We start from the raw sequence: 20,738 nt of genomic DNA, 5'->3' as shown, positions 1-20,738 counted from the left end.
ATTCAAATTCCTTTGCATCTCTGAAGTGACAGCATTCCATGAGCCTTGGGCATAAGAGGGTCACACGAATTTGAAATTTTTTTCTGTAAGGAAATGCACTTGGCTCTGGCGAGAAAAAAACAAAACAATCCTTGAGCACAGACAGAATCCTTAAGGCTGGGATAAAAATAAGCACAACAATGGTAATAGTAAAGTTTGCTATTTGAAGCTTATTTATTTCAAAGCAGCTTAATTAAGATGTAAATGAACCACTAACTGACATATCTTTAACAACTATAACTTTATACCTTTTGACATATGTATTTGACCATGACACCATCACCACAATCAAGAGAGCAAATGCATCCATCACCCCCAAACTTCTCCTGTGCCCCTGGATAGTCCCTCTCTTCCATTTCCTCCCCAATCTACTTTTTGTTACTATTGATTAGTTTGCATTTGATGAGCTAAATGGAGCCATACGACAACATTGTATTTTTTTGGGGTGGAGTGGGGGTGAGGTAGGTCTATCTTCTTTCACTCATGAAACTCTTTTACATACAATTGTCCTACCTGATTATTATAACAATGACTCTATTATCAAAAAACTGATCTTCAAAGAGGCCCTGGCACACTGGGGCTGGGCAGCCCATGACACTTGGGGTGATGAGCCACATTATGGCTCCAGCATTGTTGCTCGGAGCACCGAATCCTCATCCTGTAAGACTCCAGCTTTCTCTCTGGAGCAGGGGAGAGAGGAGAGGAGGGGGGGAGAAGAGGCCTGCAAGTTAACAGGCAAAATTACTCAAATGATCTCCTGTCTTCCTCTTCCCTGACTCGGCCTCATTAACACAGGAGGCTAATATTTGGCTCTGGAGCTGGCAGGACGGGAGCTCTCTCCAGGGGCTCTGGTAAATGTCATAAACTGCGAGAGCGCAGCTTGAGGAGCTTGTGAATGGCATCTGAGCCCGAGGCCATCTAGTAATATTTATACTGTGGAAGTTCAGCCTTTTTCCCCCTTTAAAAAAAGTTTCCGATTTGTTTCAGAGGATGTCCATCTTAATCACTGTTTCTGGCGCTCTAATGGGAAGATGCTCAGGTCCTCGATGCCAGGGGAAGGCCGTGGAAGAAACGAGAGCTCACACTGGGCAGGTGCTCACAGGAGCTCAGTGTCCAGGCCTTTTATTCTTCCCAGTGCCTTTTCTCTGTTCGGGGTACAGTTAGAAAACAGGTCTCTAGCTGTAGGCAAGGAGAATCATACTTATTTTTAGTCTATTAAATCCAGAGAATGAATGAAAAATGCTTGTTTAGCTATCACCAAACGACATAAAACTCCTCATCAGGAATGATAAAATATTACAGAAAATAATAAAATAAAATCATATATATATATATTCATTTTATCCTTTAAACCACATGTGTCAAACACAAGGCCCGCGGGCCAAATTCAGCCCGCCAGGCCTTGCAATGTGGCCCGCACCGCGCTGTCATCACTGCACTCCGCTGTCAGTTTATGACATTGTCAGTTTATGACTGTTCAGTAAACCATTCGGCCCGCGATTTAGGCTGGATTTTAGATTTTGCCCCCTTCTCTGATTGAGTTCGACACCCCTACAAACAATACTATGGGGTGAATACTCATCATTTTAAAGCCCGAGAAACTGAGGCTGGGGTCTTAACCACTAATCTCTGTTACAGACCAAAGTAGAAAACCATGCTAGCTGCTCACACCTAGGTTGTACCCCATGGTCCGGCACTTCAGGCCTCTCACAATTTACTCCCAACCTGCCTTTTCAGTTTTATTTTGTATGACTCATCTTTGAGCACAACTCAGATATGGCAGCTCTCACTGTCACTGAGCTCATCAGGCACCTTCCTCCTCTGAGACTCTGAGTCCATTGGGTATGTTAGGAATGTTGTCTTCTCATCCTTCCAGAATATTCCACCTACCCTTGAATTAGGCCCACATTCCTCCCTCCACCCCCTCCCCCACTTCTACCTGGGCATTCTCATGGCCATTCCATTCAGATTTCTCTCTTTTGGTCTGAACTTTTGAAGAAATGTTGCTCAGTTGGATAAGCCTGTACAGTCCTTGAAGCTGTTTTGTTCTGTCCCTCAAGTCTGTGCTGTTTCTTAATGACTCATCTCTCTGTCTTCTTCCCTAACTAGATTATAAGCTCCAGGAGGGAAGAGGCTCTGTAGGAATATAATGGTCCCTCAGCCAGGATAAGTGGCTGGGAGCTTTATTTTATACTTGCTGATTCTTAAAAGAATCACTAAAGAGGTAAGTGGTGGTCTTTCTGGGCAGCTGGGATGCCCGTGGTGTCTCCTGGATTAGGCGAGGTCTAAAATATAATATTGCCTATAAGCAGACAGCTCTCTCACTTACGCAATGCTGGTCTTAGGCAAATTCATTTTCCTCAAATTATTCCATAAAACACATAATAGGATTTTAGAGTTGGAGAAAGTTTGTGTTCTTACAGGAACAAAGAGTCAACTATTGCGGGCAGTAGCCACTCTAAGCAGGTCTTCCCCTTTCTTTCTGGCATTATTTTGGTGACCAAAGGACTCATGATGCATCAGCTTATCGTATATCAGTGTTATTTGTGTCATTTCCCCATTAATTGCCATGAGTTCCCATTAAGTGCCTTTCCCATTAATTGCAGGGCAATGATTTAGGGGAGCCTAGAAGTCTGACTGAAGATGTAGGGTGAAGCCCAGTGGGGCCAACGTGGACTTTGTGTCTAGCTGTGGATGGTTCAGGAGATTGAGCTCATGCTGATTTTTATAATGCAGACGTGAGCACCGAAAGGAACAGACTTCATGCTGCAGTATTCTGGGCTTTCGCTAACTGGGAGCTTTGCAAGACCTTTTCTATCTGAACAGTTGTGTGTCTCGGGGAGCATTTGTCACTGGTGAATCTGGGCAAGATAAACTGAAGGTGAACTATTTCTGGAAATGTGGCTTTATCCTTTATGATGAGGTCTTTCTGCTCACACCTCTGGCACTTCTGGCCTCCAGGCCTGCCCTCGGTCTTCTCCATTGTCCAAGGAGAGCTGTTTGTCCTCATGACCAGGGAGGGAGGGGGAGTCCTTCCGGGGACAGAGAACAATGGCTGCTTTTCCTTTATAGTCACCACAAAGATCAATAATCCACGTATGACTTCCACACTGGGCCGTAAGTGTAAGTAATTATGGAATAATTAAATGTGCTAAGGGTAGCCAGGACTGTTAAAAGAGCAATTATGTAGCTAACCCCTCTGGGCTGCCTTCACTCTGAGATGAAATGAAATAATTTGAAGTATAAAATCAGATTTCAGAATGAACATTCCAGAGACCTCTTCTATTACACACTGTTTACCTGTAATATAACTTCTTTTTTCTTTCTAAAAAGGTAATGAACAGATACCAGACTTAGGACCGCAAACAAGCACAGAGAAAAAGGGAATTCAATACTGTGCCACGGGAAGGCTGTCTCCACCTGTCTTAGTGCGTGTTTCTACTGGAATCCTCAAGTCTTTCAATATCTAGTTCAAGTGCCACTTTCGTGAAGACGTCTGTGATTCTGTTTGTCTGGGTCTCCCCTAACCGTAGTACTTCATACTTCCATAGTAGAATTCAGTAAAATCTGTCTTATTTTACAATTCTTTGGTAATAAAATCCTTTTTATACTGCTTTATAATTTATAAAGCATTTTTCATGTATCTTATTTTATTTTAATCCTCATAACTTTGTAGGGGTACACAGTAACACAAATTGTTAGATGAAGAAACTAAAACTCAAATGACTTAAAGTAAGACTTTAAAACTCAAATGCGTATGGGAGCCAAGCAAATACAAATACAAAATATTCCGTTCAGGGATGTATCAGTCAGCATAGGCTAAAGCAGGGGTCTTCAAACTACAGCCCGCGGGCCACATGCAGCCCCCAGGGGAGTCTGATCCTGCCCGCCAGGTTTTTTGGGCAGTGAGCGTAGCCAAGGTGTTACAGTAGGAATTAGTAGTTCATATAGTCTGGCCCTCCAGCTCTCTGAGGGACCGTGATCTGGCCCCCACTTTAAAAAGTTTGAGGACCCCTGGGCTAAAGTACGGGCAGCACCAGAGTGATTCCCAAATCCTGGTGGCTTATATCAAAGCAGCCTTATTTCTCAGTCATGTTTCATGTTCATTGGCTGTGGTCCTGCTCCGTACCCTTCGTGTTGAGATCCAGACTGACCTCAGCAGCATTGGTGGGAGTGAGGCAAAAGATAACAGGGCACAACCAGATGATGGCTTCTAAAGATCCTGCTGGAAAGGGCTCACAAATCAAAACGTGCCCTTTTTCTTGGGCAAGATCTAGCAGGTCTAGAAGGAACCAAACGTTCACCCTGCATTAGGGGTTGGCAAACTAAAAGATTGACAAGAATCAAAAGAATAATATTTTGTGACACGTGAAAATTACATGGAATTCAGATGGTAATGTTTCTACCAATTTAAGATTTGTTTGGACAAAACCATTCTATTTGTGTATCCCTATGGTCCTCCATGCTACAAAGGCAGAGATGAGTTACAATAGCCTTCAAAGCTTAAAATATGTACTGCCGGGCCCTTTACAGAGAATGGGCTTACCCTCTTCTATATCACCAGAGACCAACTCATTCAGGTAGGAGTTCAATTTAGCTTAGTTCTAGCTGTGTGTGTGTGTGTGTGTGTGTGTGTGTGTGTGTGTGTGTGTTTTCTTTTCAGTTTCTATGGATAATGTGTTTGGAATCCAGGGCTACTACATACTCTGTGCATAACAGAGGGTGTTGTTCAAATAGCTCCTCATGTGACTGGAGCTCCTGAACTCCTGGGGTGGGGCAGCGAGGCTTTGTTTTCTTTGACACGCTAAAAATGTGTGATTCCTGATGTTGGCCTCTCTTACCTGGGCATTCAAGAGAAAATATTTTGCTTGGATGCTCTGAGGTGTTTAGAGAATTGCCTCAGCTCGGCAGACACCTGCTTACTGTGGCTGTGTTTAATCAGAGGCCAGGGTGCTTTCTGGGGAGGAATGATCCAGCTCTTCTAAATCGGGGGAGGCCCCTGCAGCGTGTGGTCTTCATTGAGAGTCTGCAGCTTCTCCACCCCCTGAGAGGCCGGGCGCCTCCTCACCCCAGCCCGGGCGAGCCTGAGCATCAGGGGGCAGCAGCCTGGTGCTGGTCTCACTTTGGAAAGGTTTCCTACTGCTCCTCAAGAAAATTGCTTTTGTTCTCCAGCTCTTGTTTACCGCTAGTCTGGCCCGGGTTGTCTGTGATGAATGAAATTCGAAGCAAAGTTTGGAGAAAGTTGAATGCTTTTCTTGGGTCTGTGGCTAGAAATCTACAAAGTTCTGGGCAAAAGCCAATTTAATCCCTTTTGGAAGCCAGCTTTTGCCAGGCCTCTCAGACACGGTACCAGCGCAGAGTGCCTCACCTGACTTCTCTGTGTCCGGATGCTTCCTGTCCTTTCTTAGGGTTTACACTGCTGTGGATCAGGTGCTCACAGGCAGACGGGCAGACTGAGGGGACTGGGAAGAGGCCCAGAACGCTCTGGTCAGCCTTCAGGCGCTGAGGGAGGATTGGTCTGGCCAGCACAGAGAGTCTCAGGAGCAGGGAAATAGCTGGAACTGCCCTGCCATGCTGTCATTGAGGGGATCCAAGACTCTGTAGCTGGAGGTCCTGCCGAGAAGCAGATCCCAGCAGATGGAGTTCTGGGGTGGAAGTGTTCTGCGTTCCCAGTGAGCAGCTAGTGAGTGGGGCAGGGCACCAGCCACCAGCCACCGGGTCCAGAGATACTAGACGCTTAGCACGAGAGCACGGTAAGGGCCCAGCACTGGTCAGGCGGCGCAGTGGAAGGGTGTGGGCTTTGGAGCCAGACTGACCTGGGTTTGATCCTGGCATCACCACCACCTCCCTGTGGGCTGTTGGTAACAGCCTCGCTGTCTTACCTGGGAATAGGCTAACACCACCCAGCTCTGGGAGGCGCTGGGAGAAAGAAGTGAGGTAAGTTGTATAATGCCTTAGAATGGAGCAAAGGGACCTTCTTAAGGCTCTTCTGCCCTCGCCCAGAATTGGGGAGCAGGGCTGGGCTTACGAATGGAGAGTCAGTGGTCTCAGCCAGGGGACCCATTGTGCTGAGGCTGAAAGCCAGGCTGGGTCTCACAGTGTCCATAAGGATTTTAGGAAAATATTCCCACTGGGTTTTTCTACTTTGTTTCCAATGGTTTCTTTTTGAAAAGTCAAGGACTTTGATCTGATTAGGTTAAAATCTGAGGTGATTAGAAAAGAATGGGGGAGTTTGAAAAACAACAGAACTTGGGCTTGAGGAGAGAATTTCAGAATGCAGTAGAAATTCTTACAAAGATCTAAAATTATGAACGTGTGGTGAGAGAGACAATAAAAATGTAATGATTATTGTTCATCTGGCCCATTGCTTTCTAGTTATAGAGAACAGGAGTATGAAACTATTCTTTAGGCTTTAGATCCTTTGCAAATAATCTAAAAGATTTATTGAGGGGAATATTTATCTTTATCAGTTTATAAAATTACTATCACTGTAACCCTTTAAGCACTGTCTTATAACATTCCAGATTTTCAATAGTCAGGACATAATGCCCACTATGACATTCAGTGAGTACAAAATAATGGTGCCAACTCGTGGAAGCCCACAGGACTTGTACTATACTCACCTTTGCCTCTCTGACCCTTAGCCCAGGGCACCCCTCCTCCTAGTAGACCTTCAATAAAGGGTTGTTGAACTAAACTGAATGATAATAGCATTTTATTTTATTATAGCTCTATTGAGGTATAATTGATATGCAAAAAACTGTACATATTTTATGTATACACTTTGATGAGTTTAAACATATGCACACACCTGTGGTGCCAGCATTACAATCAAGGTAATAAACATATCCCTCATCTTCAAAAGTTTCTTGATAAACAACATTTTCAGTTGAATGTGCTCCACTCTACAAAAATCCAAAGACCATTGAGATTTACCAGGTACATAAGGTGGTGGTGGTGATGGTTTGAAAGTGAGGGAAGTTAAAATCACACTTCAAATGGTTTGTTCTTTTACATAGTAAAAATGACCTTAAAGAGAAAGTCCGTGTTGAATAAAAAAATAGGTTGGAGAGGTTCATCTCTGCATTCCTCTTTGGGGATGGTTTTATGAACTAAGGAATGTAGATAGATCCTCCTTTTTCTGTTAAAGTCATTTAGCAATAGTAAAAATAAACTTGGTTTTCCTTGAGTTGTCAGAGAATGTGTGGTTCTCTGACCCCAATGAGGAGAGGAACTTCTCCAATTCTGCTACACCTAAAACCGAAATTCCTAACACCGTAATTCCGAGGCCTCCTCAAGCTCATCCACTGAAGAGCTCCACTAGATATCTGTGCCCTGGGACACAGGGCAGAGCAACAGTGGTGGGAGCAGAAAGCTCCTGGACATTAGGCGTCGGTTGGTCTGAGTCCCGTGGCCTCCAGGACCATTCACGCTTGGTGTGAGTTCTTTTCTGCAGAGAAGGAATTTGTCTCTATGGGTGTTTAAGCTGCAGAGAGAGATTCTAGTCTCAAAGTACCCGAGGGGTACAGGCAAGGCACCAGTAAATAGGGGATACACTCAGAGAAGACAACTTCTAAAATGTAGATGATGAAGTGAGTTCTTTACCTTGTTTGCATTATTCTGGAGAGTGTTCTCTGGCCTCAGCCGGGGGTTTGGACTGTTGGACATTGGAAGTTAATATACCAGGAGCGACCCTTAATCCTGAGAGGTAGGAGTTGTGGGACAGACACTCTGCCTTCCTCACTCCTGAACATTTTGAGGGATGTTCAGCCTCTTCCAGAGGCTCCTCATGGGGGTAAACTCCAGATGTTTAAAGGGGTAACTGATCATTACAGGATCCACTGTTGGTTTTCCTCTTTTTGCTGCCTTGACTTCCACTCCTTATGCTCACTAAGACCTTCTTTCTCCCAAATAAACTTCTTGCACTCAAATTCTTATCCCAAGATCTGTTTTGGGGGAAACCCAAACTGCAGACAACTTTCCCTATATTCTCAGTAGATAGTTTCTTTCCATGCCCTGAGTCACATGACATGCTATCTATGTTCTTTGAATTGCACAGATTATAGTTTATCTCATTTTATTTTTTAAAAATTTCTTTATTGATTATGGTATCACATAATTGTTCTCATCCCCCCATTCCCATCCCAAAACCCTCCCCACGTATGCCCACCCCCTGTTGTCCAAGATCACTGGTTAGGATTATATGCATGCACATAAGTCCTTTGGTTGATTTCTCCCCTTTGCCCCACCCTCCCCTACCTTCCCTCTGAGGCCTGACAGTCTGATTGCTGCTTCTCTGTCTACAGGTCTGTTTCTGATCACCAATTTATGTTGTTCATTATTTCCCTTAGATGGGTTAGATCATGTGATACAAGGAATCCCTTATAAGGACCGAAACTGAGACAAGCCATAATGGTTATACTGAGAGGCAAATGAATCAGTCTGTAGTTAGTTCCTTTCTGGGCCAACAGTTCTTTTGAGTCCCAATTTCAATGTCAAGCAGTTCCTTATGTGTAAATGTAAGTTATGGTATTTCAGATCTGGTTGGTTGACAAATGGTGTTGATGCAGATCTGACCGTCTCTGGTTTGGTCCTGGGCATCCTTCAGCGATGCACAGCTGCTGTCTGCTAGTATGGCAAGGTGATGTCAGCGTCTTCCATCTCTGGACTGATTCTCTTCTGTCTTCATGGCTGGGGCACTCCTGTCAATTCCTCTCTGTTGCAGGAATCCACATGGTCTCAGAGTTGTCCTCAGAAAATATACAAACATATTCTCCACCAAAAGTTAATAAAGGGATATTTTCTATAAATTTGACTTGGGATCCCTTTTCTTTTCTTTTCCCCTCCCCCCAAATGATTTTCCTTAGTTCTCCTCATTTTAGAGAAAGTTCTCTCTGTAACTTATCTCCCCTAGGAAAGTGTAACCGTTTTGAGGGCAGGATACCTCATTGTCTAACAGTACTTTTCAGAGTGTAGATATTCAATATCTATCCATTGACTAAATGAGTAAGTGAATGATGAGTGAATTAACAAATGAATGACAAAGCTCCTCTTCACTTTGTCCTTTATCGTGGCAGGCTTAGTCAGCAAGCATCCCAGAGGCTCTGCATCCTTGGTCTTTGCATACAGGAGGTGCTCTACAGGTGTGAGTGGTGTGAAAAATACAATCTGCAGGAGGGGCCAGAGTTTCTTATCAGCCCTATGTCCAGTTCATGGTAACTTGATCTAATGATATTTGAGAAGTCTGTATGCTCTGCTGACTTTAGAGGCCATTGGCAGCCAAGCGCAGTTTGTTGGGGCTTCATGGAAACAGCCAAAACAGTCTGTCAGTCTGGGCTCTGTCCCTGTCTCAGTGAATGAGCCGCAGGACTGGCTGGCGGCAAGAGGGAGGCCTGCCTCCCTGACAGCTGTCAGCTGCCCTTGGACAGTGGGAAACAAACTCAAGTTAGAGCCTATAAAATTCACACTACTCTGAACCACTGAGGGGGAGCCTTAACACGCCTCAGCTAGTGCCCTAGAGGCTGATCTCAGCCCGGAGAAGCCCCTGGGGGGCTGGGGCTTGCCTGACTCCCCTGGCAATGAATGGGAGGAGGGAGCCCAGAACATTCTTTGGGTTGTGGAAGTGTTAACCTGTTAACAGGGGAGTTCCATTTTTAATTATGCAACCTGTAACAGGCGGGTACTCTTTCACTAGGACGTGTCAGTACGTCACGCCCAGAGGACGTAATTTCATATTATTATTATTATTATTATTATTATTATTATTATTATTTATACTTAATTAAAATAAATGAAATATATATTTTTTTCATTTATTTATATATAAAGCACAAAGGAAAATACAAAATTACAAACAAATAGAAAAGAATACCAACAAAAAAATGGAAACATCGAATTAAAAAATTATAAATTTTACAAACAATTATAAAGATTACAAAAAATATATACTGTCCCTCTCAGGGTGCAACATATATTTCAAGGACATATTCATATGTCTTGCCCATTCCCGATATTGTTTACGTTTGACGTATTTATAGGTTCCTCTCGGTTAAAAGGTTTTAAGATAGTGATTCAGTCTCTCAGGTGCTTCAAGTATTTTCATGCTGGTGGACTGTATTGATGCCCCAGGTTCCACTGTGGTAGAAGAGGTGACACCTACTTCCTTGTATCAAGGGTATTATTTAACATGGTAGGAAAAGATCTCTCACAAAAAATGAGGTTTGTGGACAAGGTCACTAGCATGCATTAAGTGACCATCCTATGAACTTATTGCAATGAGTGGACTTGGGAGCTGAAATCACTGAGGGAGAGTAGAAAAAGACACACCAGCTCTGATGCTTGTAAGTCCTGGGCCATATGCAAGCTGCATACATGCACAGATACAGCTGCCTTCCCTCCTATTGGAGCAATAATGACAACCTAGGTCCAGTTGGCGTGGCTCAGTGGTTGAGCATCAACCTATAAACCAGGAGGTCACTGTTTAATTACTGGTCAGGGCATATGCCTGGGTTGCAGGCTCAATCCCCAGTGTGGGTGTGCAGAAGGCAGCCTATCAATGATTCTCTCTCATCATTGATGTTTCCATCTTTATCTCCCTCTCCCTTCCTCTCTGAAATAAATATATATTTAAAAAAATAATGACAACTTAGGACAGTTAGTGAGAGACATAAAACACTCAATCCACCTATGTCCTTTCTTTCTGTGCTCTCCTCTCTCTAATTTTCCATTTCTCATTTATTTCCATTACACCTTGAGAGAAAAAGTAATGAACTCACAAGTATTTTTAAAGCACCAAGTATTTTGTCCATATCACTATCAAACTATGGACTGACTTGTGTTTTGAACATTGCAGAGGTACATGCAGGAGCATGTAGGTTCCAATCAGTTGTCAAGGGCAGCTTATTGGAATTCTTCTCACAGCTCACCCAGGTCCCAGGCTTTGGGTGCCCTTCCCTTCTTCCAGCCCTGTGCCTGGCCCGGGGCTGGCTCTGACCCAAGACCCTGAGCTTCTGCCTGAGAGGTCTCTGAGGAAGTTAACGCCCTCAGGTATATCTAACTCACCCAAGGCAGGCTTCTTAGTGGGACTTGAGAGTTCCCAAAAGTGGAAAAACTCAGAAGCAATCCAGTTGATGGAGACAGTCTTATACCTTCCTGCCTCCTGAGAGGAAGCAGAGAGTAATACTTAGCTAAAAAAGAGACAAAATCCTCCGGGAGCATCCCATGCAACTCAGAAAAGACATGAAAAACTTCCCAATTTTTAGGGTTAAGAAGTGAATAATTTAAACATACAATTGTGCCAAGGCCGGTTTGGCTCAGCGGTAGAGCGTTGGTCTGCAGACTGAAAGGTCCCAGGTTTGATTCCGGTCAAGGGCATGTACGTTGGTTGCGGGCACATCCCCGGTAGGGGGTATGCAGGAGGCAGCTGGTTAATGTTTCTCATTGACGTTTCTAGCTCTCTATCTCTCTCCCTTCCTCTCTATAAAAAAATCAATAAAATATATTTAAATATACAGTTGTTAACAGAGAAATAGGAATGTTGCATAATAAACTTTTTAATACTTTTGTTGGGAATAGTGAGCAGAAAGTAAAATTTCTAAGCCAAATGTGCTTTGTTAAGGAGAGAAAACAAGTTTTTTTGGTTTACCTTTATTGTGACACGATTACAGGTGTCCCCATTTTGCTCCCTTTGCCCACCCCAAACCAGCCCCTGCCCCACCTTCCCTCTGGCCATCACCACTCTGTTGTCTGGGTCCATTGGTTATGCATAAACATTTCATAATTATAGATCAGTGAGAACTCTCTTCTGTCACACTTTCATTACTTTATTAATTAATGTATCTAATATTCTTTTTAATGGATTCTTATTTCAGCAGAACAGCAGAGGGCCTTTTGTGTTTCTATTGATTGCTGTCAATAAAACAAGCAAAATACATTTTGATATAATAATAATAATATATAGTGTTATAGTCCTATCTTGTATATACATCTATTAATAAAATGTTATGGGTTAGATTTGTAAATTTTACTGCTATAAAGGGCCAATGAAAATAACTATGTTGAATTTCTAAATATTCTTTCTTACTTTTGGAAAGTGGAATGACCTTGAAATGCTTATGTATAAAAAATGAGGTGTCCAGAAAAAAATAGTATTCCATCTGTTCCAGCCTCAGAAATGGATGTGAACTTTGTTGTTTCTTTAAAAAAAATTTGATTTTAGAGAGAGGGGAAAGGAGAGGGAGAGATGGGCATATTGATAAGAGAGAAACATCAATTGGCTGCCTCTTGCATGGCCCCTGCTGGGGATGGAGCCCACAACCCAGGCATGTGCCCTGACTGGGAATCAAACCAGTGATCTCTTGGTGCATGGGTTGATGCTCAGCCACTGTGCCACACCAGCCGAGTTTAATTGTTGCTTAAAACAATCTACCATTTTGAATGGGGATGTGTGTACCTGTGATTGCCATAAGGTCTGCAATTGGTCTTGAGGGGAGAACATGAGGGACTGGGTAGGTAAGGGGATGGGGGAAGGTAGGGAACACCTTTCTACTAGAAGGTCATTAGAGAGTCCAGATAAGATGAGGGAAAGCTCATGTCTCCATGGGTGCACTGGGATCAGTATAGTCTCTTATAGGAAGAGGTGTTGGAGGTCACAAGTGTGAGTAACAGGAGAGGAAAAATGAAAGAGTACAGACTGCTTGGCACAGATTGCTAGCTCTTATCAGTCATGGGGTTACCTGGAACAGATAAAAAAGGCTCTGAACTCTCATGAGCCCAGGATGTAGGACCTCGAGATTGGGAGATTATCCTAGATTACCCAGAAGGTCCAATATAATCCCATGGATTCCTAAGAGTGGAGAACCTTTCTAGGCCATGGTCAGAGATATGACTACAGAAAAATGGTCAGATAGATATAGCATTGCTGGTTTGGAGGATGGAGGAAAGGGTCCATAGCTAAGAAAGGCAAGACACAGATTCTCTTCCTGAGCCTACAGAAGGGAATGAAGCCCTACAGACATCTTGATATTAACCCATGAGGACTGTCCCAGACTTCTGACCTACAGGCCTCTAAGATAATAAATATCTGTTGCTTTAAGCCAGTGATCGGCAAACTCATTAGTCAACAAAGCCAAATACCAACAGTACAACAATTGAAATTTTTTTTGAGAGCCGAAAACCAACTTCTGTGCATGGGCCACGAAGTTTCAATTGCACTGTACGTGTGCACCTGCACGTGGTATTTTGTGGAAGAGCCACACTCAAGGGGCCAAAGAGCCGCATGTGGCTCATGAGCCACAGTTTGCCAACCACTGCTTTAAGCCATCCAGTTTACAGTAGTTTATTACAGTTGCACTAGGAACCTAATGCAGCAGTGGAGAGCTGGATGAAGTGACCACAGGTCTTTTAGAGTGCTTCTAATCCGGGATTCCTTAATCCCATCTGGCATGTTAGATATCTCCTTCTATATGAATAATTTCCATATTAGCATCACATATTTCCAGAGATTGGGACAGCATAAAATATTTACATCAAGACAAACAGATTAATGAATTGGCTTGATTTTTATAAAAATTTTCTCCTTGGCCAAAGACTCTCTATTTCAAACGTTGTGTTTACTCAGAACAGTCCTTCTCAAACACATTTCCTTTGGAATTGAGTTCACATGTGTATCCTGTGCGCATTGTCAGGGTTTCGTGCTCCAGGACCTTAGGAAATGCACTTTTATATGTTACCTTTTAGCTGTCAAGACAGGTCCCTGACACCTGGAGAGATGAGATTTAATTAAAGCTTACATGAAAATGTACCAATGTGCTACTGAGAGCAAACCAGGCCCGGCCAAAGAGGGCTTAGGACAGCCAGATTCCCAGTCGACTAGCAATGGAAGAGAACTCAGGGACCGCAGAGCAGGGAGCCACATCTCATTGGGCTACTCTGTAAAGAGATTTCCCTTTCAAAGTGATCATTAGGCAAAACACCCTGAAATAAGGATTGAAATGAATATTTATGCTTAAAAGACTAAAAGATTTTGAAAAGGTCATTGAGTCATTCTGTTCTGTGGCGTTAACACCAAGGTTAAACCTTCCTGATGCCAAGCAATTGGATGAGTTGGCTTCAGCTTTCCCCGAGTTGGCCAGTGGTGTGCTGTTCTTGTGAAGAGAATCGCAGAGCTCTCCAGTTTCTCTTCAGTCACAGAAACTGAGGCCTGAGCCCCTCTCCAGATCATTTCCCAACTGGCTTCATTCAGTGTGCTGCATTATTCTGTAACCTAATGCCCTTTCCAGGCAGAAACAACAGACCTGGTCTCACTTGCAGCCAAGGCATGAATATGCACGTCCCTGACAGAACTCGATGCTCTTTCAGAGCCAAATCCCACCTTCGGAGGTGACATTGCTCCTTTGGAAGCCACCTGGAGCATCAGTCTGGCCTTTGATTCCAGTCATGTTCTCCAGCAGCCGAGGAAGCATTGAAGGTGAGAGGAGCTCCCGGGAGTTGAACCTCAGCTTTTTATTTTCCTTATGAGAAGGTCTAGCACTTCTCATAGCATAACACCTAGCATTTGTTTTATTTAATGGAGAGAGACAGAGAGAGAAAGAAAGAAAAACCAAGTAAAACAGAATGCATTTATAAAAGAGAATCTTTGTAGTTAAAGCTCTATAATCAGCCTCCTGCCCTGGGTTTCTTTTCCCTCATTTGTATATCGAATAACAACTTGTTGGTGAGATGATCAGCGTTCATTATTATTATATATCAGCCACATAGCACCAGCTATGTGCAAAGTTACTTACAACCGTGTTTTATGAATTATTAAAGAGAAAGTAATTCTTTGAAGAGAACAGACTTTTCATTCTGGGTGTTTTTGCCTACTGCTCTCTGGTTCACGTAACTCAGGTAGCAAGAAGGAATGGCTCATCTTCACTCCTATATTTGAGCACCTTTATACACAACCTCCACATTTTAGGATTTAACACTTTAGTGAACAATAAAAGACAGATACAGTTTTTGTGAAAAGTGTTTAGACTTTAATTAAAACATTCCTTCTGCAGTAGTTGTAATTTTGCTAGTTAGAGAGAGTTTAAATTAGAGAAAGGGAAAATAGCTTAGAAGGAAGAAGAGACTGACTTGGATTTGAAGCAAATGCCATCTCGACTGCCGCCGTCTGAATGCTGGCTCTCTTTGTTTGGTGTAGGCAATCAGAATAAGGTACTCCGTCTCTCCCTGCCACAGTTCACCTTCCCTTGTAACAGTCGGTCCACGTGATCATGTTGCCCCTTGGTTGAACTTATAGATAACCTCTTGCTTTCCATTGCTACCCAGTTGACACAAAGTTAACTTGAGTTGAATTTGTTTGTTGAAATTCTCATTTACAATACTGCTAGGCCATAGGAAAGAAGTCAGGAAGGAGAGAGACTTTTGATTGATTACTAATGAGGTAGTTCCTCCCCTTCCCCCCAAGTTTATAGTTTATTGAAGTATGTGTGTAAATTTCCTGTTTACGTCCCTCATTTGTTTTTCTGATGTGGTCAGCACACACTATTCAAACTAGTCGCATATTCTTTTCTATAAACCTTGCCTTTTCTTCCTGCCCCATATCTAAAGTGGGCCTTAGAGGTACTACCCTTGTCTGGGCATTAAGTTTCACCAGTGTGGTCTCAAGCACGGGGTTTACATGAACTCCTTCATTAAGGAGGCCTAAGCTTTATACCCTGGAGTGAGCATCTCTCCCTCTTCCCACGTCCTCACTGCCCATTTCCCCATCTGCTCTGCATGAAGCTGGTAAGGAAGGACTAGAAAAGGATTGATGTTCAACAAATGCATTAAATAGCACTTAGTGCACACGCTCTCATCATTGGGCAACTTGTGGAGAAGACCTGGCCCTGCCGCCCAGGAGCTGGGCTGGGTTGGGTGTTTGAGCCATAGAGACACCATTCTTTAAAAAAAATTTATTTTATTATTATTATTATTATTATTATTATTATTATTACTTCTCTACATCTCCTTCAACTCTTCCTTTACCTAGGCAAGGGGATCTTTATCTAATCTTGGGGTATGAACTATTGGGGAGGCTTTGCTCTTCCTCACAAGCAACTTTTTAATTTGTCTATGTCAGGACTGAGGCATTTGAAGCCAAGAAGTGGCTTCTGTGTCGTTTCTATTTTATGTCGGGCCATCTCTTCCTTGAGGTAATCAATATCACATCAGGAAGAGTGGAAGTAATAAGAAATATTAGGACAAAATTATGGCTAATAATTTAATATCTGAAACAAATTTGGGGGTAGGAGTGTATCCTGCTGTTTTATTTAATATTGTGTGTTTACCATTTTTTTGTCACATTCGATATTATTCAAAAATATGGATTTTAGGGACTGCATCATTTATTTAACTACCATTCTATTGTTGGAATGCATTGTGTCTTAGTCTTCTTGGGCTGCTATAACAAAATACCCCAGAATGGGTAGCGTATAAACAGCAGAAATTTATTGCTTACAGTCCCAGAGACTGGAAATCTGAGATTAAGGTGCCGGTGTGGTGTGGGGAGGACCCTCTTCTAGTTGCAGACTTCTCATTGTATCCTCACCTAGTGGAAGGAGGCTAGGCAACCCTCTGGAGCTTATTTTAAAAGAGCTCTAATCCTTTTCATGAGGGCTTTATCCTCATGACCTAATTACCTCCCAAAGGCTCCACCTGTTAATACTATCACCTTTGGGGGTTAGGATTTCAACATAAAATTTCGTGGAGACACAAACACTGACCATAGCACATTGTTCCCAAGATTCTTTTTTCGCTTTAAATTAGCTTAGCAATAAAAATAAACAAACAAACAACAACAACAACAACAACAAAAAAAAAACCCCCACAAAAAAACATTGTAAGTCTTTGACTACATTTCTCTTTATTTCCTTATTATAAATTCCTGAAGAGGAATTACTGAGTCAAAGCACATGAACATTTGAAGGACTTTTGATAATTGTGTCCAAATTGCCCTCCAGCCAAATTGTTCCAAATGCTCTGAACTGTGGCACCTACTCATTTATACTGTCAGCAGCCTTATTATATTGAGAGGCATCAGTTATAGAAGCTTCTTCATCTCGAGATCCCATCTCTGTGTCGTTTTTGAGGTTGAGTGTTTTCCTTTGTAGTGAGGTTGAATAACAAAAGGTATTTTGGAAGCTTTCTGCCGAGTGGGACTGGTGTGGGGTTGGTAAGGAAAAGGGGAAAGGCCCTGTGGTCTTGGGCAGGGCTCACCGTCTGTGCCCAGGAAGGCAGGTAGGAGTGTGCAATGAGGAATGAGAAAATGGGAGCTCAGGCAGGATGGTAGGGTGGAGGATCTTCCTGGGAGGAGGAAATGGAGGCAGGGCATCCAGGTGCTACCCAATCTTTCAACAAACATGAACCTCAGTATAGTCACTCTCACTTTTATTTCGCAGCCACCATACTATAAAACATATAAGAAATCCTCCCTATGTTTTTTCTAAGTAAACGAGAAATCAGGAAAACTGTAAGGCTGACATACAGCACATTCTAAGTGGGACCTATTTGCTGGCTAAGCAGTAGATCAGCACAAATTATGAGCATTTAGACATGTGTTAACCTACTAATTGAGGGTAGGGGGACATTAGATGATGTGCTCTCCCTAGATGCCCTTGATCTTCCCCTCCTGATTCCTGAAACACCAATTAACACTCTCAGTCAATACTAGAAAACATATGGTGAGGATAAACACTACCCCATAAAAAATCTCACCCTGGCTTGTCACAGGACATTAACCGACCCATACTGGCACCCCTAGGGGGGTAGCAGCAGCAAACTGTAATGGAAAAGTTACTATTTTCCTATTTAACTTTCTACTTGAGAAAAGATCCTTGAGTGTCTAAGGACAGTAAAAGAAAGTTTGTGTTCTAATTCTTAGCCTCACTCACATGTGATCTGACTGCTGTTGCTTTGATATAAGGGCAGCCTAATTAAAAAGATTGTGAGAGGCCTAAACTGGTTTGGCTCTGTGGATAGAGCATCAGCCTGCGGACTGAAAGGTCCCGGGTTCGATTCCGGTCAAAGGCATGTACCTTGGTTGCGGGCATATCCCCAGTAGGGGGTGTGCAAGAGGCAGCTGATCGATGGCTCTCTCTCATCGATGTTTCTAACTCTCTATCCCTCTCTCTTCCTCTCTGTAAAAAATCAATAAAAATATATTAAAAAAAAAAGATTGTGAGAGGAGCGAGTAATGATGCATTATGAGAAATATCCATATAACTTCCCAAATGATGTCTGAAGTTTTACCATTGATGAATCATCATCAGAGAGTGCCTATGTCACGGGAAGACATGGGGAGTCCTTGGCATGGATTAATTAGTTCATCACTTCGCATTCTTTCCTGAAAGGTGAGGTGAAGCCACCTTACAGGCGGCGGCTGTGGTGGCACCTGTGAAGGCCAGCAGCACTGGCCCTTTGGCCGAGGCTCTCTGCAGGCAATGCCTCAAGTCTGAGGGCTTTCTCTGCTTCATCCTGAGACAGTTCTTCCCAGGACTTTGGGACTTTGCTTCTCCTGCTCTTCACGCCTCTGGTAGTCAGAATGATGGCCAGCAAAGCTGCCCACGTCCCAGGCCCTGGAACCTTTGAGTATGTTACATGGCAAAGGGAACTAAAATTACAGGTGGAATTAAGGTTGCAAATTACCTGACCTTTAGATGAAGATTATATTGGATTAATCAGGTGGTTTAATATAATCATAAGAGCCCTAATAAATGGGAGAGGGAGGCAGAAGAAAGAGAACTGGAGAGAAGGCTGGGTGAGAGTCCCATAATGTGAGCTTTGAAGATGCAGAAATGGGGCCTTGAGCCAAGGAATGCAGTTGGGAAATAAAAGGAAATTCGGAAATAAAAGGAAATTGGTTCACCCTTGAGTCTCCAGAAGAAATGTGCCCCTGTTGACACCTTGGTTTTAGCCCAGTGAGACCTGTTTTAAATTTCTGAATTCCAGGACTTTAAGATGATAAATTTGTATTGTCTTAAGCCACTGATGTTTGTAGCATTTTTTTTTTTTTTTTTTTTTTTTTTTTTTACAGCAGCAATAGGAAACTAATACAATGCCCAATTTGTTTGTCCCTCAGCCTTGGGACCCAGGTAGGGACATTGTCTGAACTCCCACCGAGTTCAGGTTGTGCTGATTCTCTTGGCTGGTAAATGGTGGTTATTTAGTAGAAAATTAAAATTGACAGAAATTAAAATTGCAGAATATTTCCAAGTTGGGCCAACTGCACTGGGGAGGAGATGGGAAAAATACAGGGATAACACTTTGAGTCCCTAAGCATTTTAAAACTCATAAATAATACCTTTGTGTCCCTTTAACAATCATTAAGATCTACTGTTCACTTGATCATCTCCCTGTGTTCCTGTTCAGTCCAGGCATTTTTCTCCAGAGGTCTGTGCTACTCAGAATATTCAGAGTCATAAAAGGAGGTTTTTGTCTTTATCCCTAGAGGTGACGGTAAACATTTATTCATCCATTTATCCCATGCAAGTTAACTTTAGGTTTTGTCATGTGAGCTAGCAGGAGAATATTGTCTTCTCCTCAGGAAATGTAAACCTGTGCCTGAGAGCAAGGACATGAGATCTGCCCTTGAAGAACTTACCCTCTAGTGGAGGAACTGAGACAGATTAAACCCCAATTCTATTATAAGAGACTGTGGAATTCCCTGAGGGAGGTATTAGCAGGGGGCAATGAGAGTTCAGAGGGTCAAAGAGAAAATGGTTACGTTGGGACAGTGGACCCAGTCTTTGAAATGGGACAGATCACCTGTTGCAAAGGTGCATTGTACTTCGGGTAGAATTTAGTACAATATTTGGGGCCAGTTCAGTTTGAAAGACAAAACTCTCAGTGCCACCATAGGAACAAACCCGCATTTACTCTTAGGGTCAGAAGAGCTAAACACCGTTTTAAAAATGGGTTTACTTTTTTTTCAGGTTTCTTAATAATGATGCAAGTGTGCAATAGCAGAGTACTGTCCTAGAGCAAAAGGACAAGGCTATAAATATAAATGGTCAGAGTGTAACAATGTCCTAAGGATGTGGACCAAGGAAGGGCAACCCAGAGTGCTTCAAATTGAGCTGCTTTGTTGTCTGAGCTCGAGTAATGAGCCAAGCAAGTATATGTGAGTCATTCTGCTTCTGTTTCCAAAACAGACTCACTGACTTGATTTAAGAGCATTAAAAGGGACGAAGTTGACATTTGCAAATATATTTAACTTATTTGTCTTGCAGGCAGAGAACATGTTGGGACAACTTTCAACTGCATTATGTGTGGTCCAGGAGCTTTGATCTCTTTATGCTTCCTTTATATTGAAAAAAAAAAAAAAAGACTTTGAAGTATCCTGCAATAATGGGTTGCTATGAAATTGATTTGATTCTACCAAGGGTCAACTCTTGTCTCCTGATGAAACTCTCATGTGCTGTAAAAGCCTTTTGCCTCCCAGAGAAGAGTGTTAGTCATACTTCCTCTTTTCAGATCAGGAAGGAGTATTTACCATTAAAGTTTCTCCTTCAGCTCATTCATTAGACAGGGTATCTGGACCAGAATGGCTGTCACATTGGCCAACACAAGAGGGTCCCAGATTCAATTCAGGTCAAGGGCATGTACCTTGGTTGTGGGTACATCCCCAGGAGGGGGTGTGCAAGAGGCAACTGATTGATGTTTCTCTCTTATCAATG

Source organism: Pipistrellus hanaki, assembly GCF_964339955.1.
Source record: "Pipistrellus hanaki genome assembly, chromosome: 7".
Lineage (NCBI taxonomy): Eukaryota > Metazoa > Chordata > Mammalia > Chiroptera > Vespertilionidae > Pipistrellus > Pipistrellus hanaki.
This window is presented reverse-complemented; position numbering follows the sequence as displayed.